The sequence below is a fragment of the Macaca nemestrina genome, chromosome 15 (genome assembly GCF_043159975.1).
Source record: "Macaca nemestrina isolate mMacNem1 chromosome 15, mMacNem.hap1, whole genome shotgun sequence".
Lineage (NCBI taxonomy): Eukaryota > Metazoa > Chordata > Mammalia > Primates > Cercopithecidae > Macaca > Macaca nemestrina.
The window spans coordinates 94,621,209-94,627,357 of record NC_092139.1 but is presented as its reverse complement, the minus strand read 5'-3'; the positions used below and the strand labels follow the sequence as shown (position 1 = coordinate 94,627,357).

At 47.5% G+C, this 6,149-nt stretch overlaps 1 non-coding gene across 1 annotated transcript; it reads right to left on the bottom strand.

Moving 5' to 3' along the window:
- Window positions 1-1,494: 1,494 nt before the first annotated feature.
- LOC112429190 (U6 spliceosomal RNA) lies at window positions 1,495-1,599 on the bottom strand. The gene has a single exon (XR_003021339.1). It is a non-coding gene; the product is annotated as a U6 spliceosomal RNA (small nuclear RNA).
- Window positions 1,600-6,149: the final 4,550 nt, after the last annotated feature.

The following is a 6,149-nucleotide window of genomic DNA, read 5'->3' as shown; positions in this document are numbered from 1 at the left end:
TCTGCAACCTCGAGCCAGTTACTTGACCACTCTGGTCCTCTTGATCATCATGAGTAGAGGTGGAGTGATCAATGCGAGGTGGCCCACAGTTGGTGCCTTCCTTTCTGAGATGGCAGTCATAGAGCATCAAGCATGGTGCCACAGGGCCTTTGCACTTGTAATTGCCTCTGCCTAGAACACCACCAAGAACTCATAAATAGTAACCGCCCATGAAACAGATATGCATCAGATAATCATTTCTACTTCATGGATGAGGAAGGTGATGCTCCAGAATATCATGTGCATTGCTTCGCGTTGTGAATTTTGTAAGACACGAGGCTGAGTTCGGAAGGCTAAACCTGGTGTTCTTTCCACTGGCTCCCCAAGTCCCCTCTCCAAGTCCAAACCCCTGCCCCAGTGAGCAGAGCTGGAAAACAGAGTAGAGAAAGGACAGAGAGTAAGCAAGAGGCAGAGATAGGATTGCAACCCAGGTCTTCTGGGCCCCAGCTGAAGTACTTTCCTCAGCCCCATAGTGCATTTGAAACTTGCTAAGATTTTTTAAGAGACTTTGCACTACCAAACCAAGAGCTCAGTCAATACGTGGCCCTATAATGGAGGCACTGGAGGCATCTTTCAATCGTCAGTGCTGGAGGGGTCCTCCCTCTGTGATGGTCTTATACTTTATACAGCCCAGAGTTCTTTCTTCTCTGACCTCATGGAGCTACCCATTCCCTTCTAGAGGCATGAAACAGTGAGGGACAGGTGTTCTCCCCAAAAGATGCTTTTGGCGGCAAACTCTTTAAAAACAATCCTCTTCCAATTCACCCACCCCCGCGCAAAGTTCACTCTGTTATCATAGGAAGAAAAGTGTTGTGAATACAGCACAAGCTGTGTCATCGGACAGAGGTGAACTTGAACCCAGCTCCGCAGCCATAGAAAGTCCGTTCACGTCTGCTGTGCCAGTCATTTGTTAAAAGTGTACTGGGATATTGCTGGAGTTATGGAAAGCCATACATTCATGTATGCACCCATACATATATGTTCAGTTTTTATATAAATGGGATCATATTGTGCACCGTCTTCTGCAAATGGATTTTTTTTCACTTATTGCTTCTTGGTTATCTTAGAATGGGTCTTAAGAATGCAGGCTTTAAGGTCGGGTGCAGTGGCTCACACCTGTAATCCCAGCACTTTGGGAGGCCAAGGTGGACAGATCCACAGATCAGGAGTTCAAGACCAACCTGGCCAACGAAGTGAAACCCCGTCTCTACTAATGATACAAAAATTAACTGGGCATGGTGGCGGATGCCTGTAATCCCAGCTACTCAGGAGGCTGAGGCAGGAGAACTGCTTGAACACAGGAGGCAGAGGTTGCAGTGAGCTGAGATTGCGCCACTGCACTCCAGCCTGGACGACAGAGCGAGACTCCGCCTCAAAAAAAGGAAGAAGAAGAAGAATGCAGGCTTTAGAGACAGATCACGTGGTTTAAATCTCAGGTCTGCAACATGCTGGCTGGACGTCCTAACATCCTTCACAAATTTGCATGTCATCTTTGCACAGGGACTATGCTAATCTTCTCTGTGTCATTCCAGTTATAGTGTATGAGCACGACAAATGTCCTAACCTCCTAATCCCACCTTTCCTGAGTGTTCACATCTGTCAAATGGGAATATTAATCGTGTGCAGGTGTACCTGAAAGGATTAAATGATGGAATGCAGGGAGAGTGCTAACTCCTATTTAGGGTTTGGTAGATGCTGACTAATATTATTCCGAAAATTTGCTTTGGTTATTTTCAGCTATCGTACGGCATTTCAGAGTATGCTTAACCTTTATCCTGTTTGTGGACATTCAGGACTTTTCTGTAGTATTATGGAACTGCATGTCAAATTGGGGGATGCAGGTTCCACTTGAAATTGATCACAGCCATTTTTGCTCAGAAATTGAGTGGTTACGAAGGCAGAAAATATACAGGAGGAAGGTTTGTTTTGTCAGTATAATGTTGATGTTTTACAATGAGAAAGTGCTCATGGAACTGCTCATGAAAGAGGGAAAAACAAAAAGGTAGAGAAAGAAAAGAAGGAAGGGGAGGAAGAAAAAGATATAGAGGGTGGTAAGTGGAGTGTCAAATGACAGGCACAAGATCTTGAACATACGAGGCCTGCCTCGGATGGTGGCAGTTACAGTGTCATCATCCCCTCCTAAAAGTCATGATCCCAGGTCAGGAGCAGTGGCTCACGCCTGTAATCCTAGCACTTTGGGAGGCCAAGGTGGGCAGATCACCTGAGGTCGGGAGTTCAAGAGCAGTCTGGCCAACATGGTGAAATCCCGCCTCTACTAAAAATACAAAAAATTAGCCAGGTGTGGTGGCAGGCGCCTGCAATACTCAGGAGGCTGAGGCGGGGAGAATTGCTTGAACCCAGGAGACAGAGGTTGCAGTGAGCCGAGATTGCGCCATTGCACTCCAGCCTGGGGAACAAGAGCAAAACTCTGTCTCAAAACAAAAAAAAAAGGTCAAGATCCCAAAATTATGTGGAGTTTCACCAATCTGAGACAGTGAAAAAAATCTTTCAGGCTCACTGTTCTGAGGCAATAATAAAGGATGGCAACATGTGTGCATGGCTGTGTGTTTATGTGCATGCACACGTGCATCTTTGTGTGTAATTGTGTGTAGATGTGTGTGAGCCTGTGTGTATCTCTATGCATGCCTGTGTGTGTATTTGTATATGCATGCTTGAGTGTGTGCATCGTGCACATACATGTCCTTTTCTGCAAAGTGATTTTTTGCATTGATTGCTTCTTGGGTATTTTAGGGTGGGACTTACTCTGTGTGTCAGTGTCTGCATGTACATGTGCCTGGATGTTTGTCCTCATGTATGTGTGCACATCTCTGTGTGTGTGCATACACATATGTGCATGTGTTTCCTCTTGGGTCGACAGGAATCCCAACAAATAAGGTGATGTATAATGGGTGCGAAATAGTTTTGAAAGCTGCCCATTCTATACGTATGTAGCTAAGGAGAGTTCACATTCATGTCCAGAATGCAAAGCCATCCTGATTGATCCCCCTCTCCACCTTCCACTTTCCCTTTGCTTCCCCTAAATTCTCTAATTGTCATCTCCATCCACACAAAGAGGAGTGGATCCTGCAGCATATAACCTTCCCTGACTTAGTCACTTGAGAAAGCCAAGCTTTCTGGCTGATGGAAGATCGCCTCTAATTATCATCTTAAAAATTATGTTTGGGATGAAAATCTCTGTAAAATGCACTATGCTCTTTGATAGTTTGGACAGGGCCCCTTGAACTAAATCTCAGATCTATCATTATGAGCATCATTTGTTTTCCAGTGAGAAATGAAAGGCTCTGTACAATGCCAAGGGGTCTCCCCCTCTGCCCCTTTACAAAATGGCCCTAGACTGCACAGTTTTTGCCATTAGTGAGGCTATTCTCAAATAATCCTACCTATTTCTGATGCCCGTGAAGACACCACCAGCCAACTTTATTGGCCTTTATTACCTGCAGCTTTTCCTTCTCCCTTTTTATTTGTTGCATTCAATTTGTAAACAGGAAGATCAGCTAATCACCTTTGTTAGTACTGTGTGCAAACCAAGAATAGCTAGGCTCTAAGTGAGATCCAAGGGCTGCTGATTAGCATAAAGGATTTAAAACAGTAGGACCCTTGCTCTTATTGGTTGTTGGGTGGACAGTAAAAGTCCTGATTCATCAAATTAAAGGAGCTGCACCAGCTGAACCAAGGCTCCGTCTACAGTCCAGGTATTGTGCTAAGCACAGGGGCTCAAGATGTCAGAGGCCGTCTGGATATGATATCTGAGGATTCGAGAGGGGTGACTTGTGGGTGGGGGTGATGTTCCAGAATAAAACGTGGTCTTGGCACTTGAGATTTGGATCTATTTGGCAGTACCAAACATTTATGCTCACACAATAGATACACGAGAATAGATGTCAACACTCAGAGACACCCACACTCACATATTAGGCAGTGCATTCTGAGGGCTAACCAGGGAGTGCTGCAGCTGTGCACCTGAGGCATTTAGGTGCTCTGGGGAAGGATGGGAAGGCTCCTCCCTACTTTTCCATCATCTCTTCTATTTCAGGGGAGCATTTCATGGCAACAGACTAGGGAGAGTGACAGGAGACCTGGAATCTAGCCTCTGTACCCCAAATGACTCTTACGTGATTGTGACTTTAAGTATGGCCCTTCTCCTCTCTGGGCCCCACTTTAAAATGATGAAATTGGAGCAGATGATATCTGAGGCACCCCTGAGTTTAAAACACTCCTTGAATCTGATTCTGAGAATGTGATTGATAATAATAAACATCATGAGTTAAGTGTTGACCACCTTCTATTTCTTCCTCATTTAGCCCAATACAGTGGGTGCTGCTGCTTTCCCATTTTACATTTGAGAAAACTGAGGCTACAAGCAATTAAGAGGCCCGCCCTAAGTCACGCAGCTAATTAGTGTCAGAGTTGCAATTTGGACCCAGGCAATCTGGCCCCAGAGTCTGTGCTCTTAATCACTATGCGCTGTGCTCCTGATGTCCTGCAAATTCACCCTTCTGGAGTCTTGCAGACAGGAAGGGTTACTTCCTGTCCCCCCTCTGTGATTCCCCATGCCTTGTCTGGGTCTTTGTTAGTAACATCTCAGGGCTCTCGAGGGTTGAGAGAGAGGGAAGAGGAGAACCAGGGTCTCCGATGCCTTGGAACTTGAGGCAGGCTGGCACCCTGAGGTCCCCGGGCACAGTTCCCCGGCACGTTCATCTGGCGCCGGCGGGCAGATGGGTATGCTGGCCAGTCCTGCCAGCCTGCCAGCTGGCCCGGAGCACCCGGTGGCTGGCACCTCGGCCACTCGGATGGGCTGCCAGCCCGCCTCCCACAGGCATGCAGCTGGCAGTGAGGAGCAGATGGGCCGGCCGGCCGGGCCGTTGGCTCTCCGTTACGCTGCCAGCTGGCTCTGCTGCACTTGGTGTCTTGGCACCTCTGGGCTGGCGTTGGTGGGCAGGAGGGCTGACATGTTGGCTTCCTATAGACGGGCAGCTGGCACAGGCAGCAGAGGGGAGGGTTCCTCGCCCCCTCCTGGCTGCTCCCTTAAATGCCCAGGAGTCTTGGTCAATGGGAACTGAAGCCGGAATCCACCCCGCTGTTGTCCTGAGAAGTTTACTGTAAGAGCGAGCTTCCTCTCCCACACCTCCTAGGATCTGCATTGATTTGCACAAGCTCTGGCCTCCCCAGGACCTGACACCTTCCTGCCCCTGACTCCCAGCGCGCTAGCTCCCTTCACGTGCCAGGGAAGGAGTGTCCCCTGGCAGGGACCCCCAGTTCCTGCCAGCTTCTCTCTGCCTCCCTTGAAGTTGGGCCGCCAGTCCTTTTTCAGCTCGTCTAATTCAAAGGCTCGGCTTCTGTGAGTGCCAGAGAACTGGACTCAGCAAAGGCTGGAATCCTGGTGAGATGCTCCATGAATGCCCAGGAGTCCTGGTTCCAGTCCTTGCATGTTCTCATGGGTGCTGTGAGAACACATGCTTCCCTCTTCAGGCCTTGGTTTCTCTATCACTTCTTTCTTATTACCCACTCAAAAATGAATAGTTCAGAATAAAACAGAATCCTAGATAAACCATAACACGTTCATGACCCCTGACATTCTAGGTGCAAGCTTATGTATTTGGATGCTGTTACCTGTTGAATTGTGTCCAGAAAATGATGTTAAAATCCTAATCTCCCAAACTTGGGAATGAGACCTTATTTGGAAATAGGATATTTGCCGATGAACAAACTAAGATAAGGTTATGGGGTAGGACCTAATTTAATATGGATATATCCTTATCAAAAGGGGGAATTTGGACACGGACATACATAGAATGAAGATGATGAAAAGATACAGGGAGAAAACAGCCATCTACAGGACAAGGACCCCTGGGATCACAGGCAGCTAAGAGAGAGGCTTGGAACAGATACTGTCTCACTGCCTTCAGAAGGAGCCTGCCCTGTCCATACCTTGATCTATAACTTCTGGCCTCCAAACCTGTAAACAAGTAAATTTCCCTTTTTCTCAGCCCCCTGGTCTGCAGCACTTTGTCATGGCAGCCCTAGAAAACCAACACAGGTGAGCATGCCAGTTTCTGGGGGAAGGTTCACACGTTTCATCAGGTCATCAT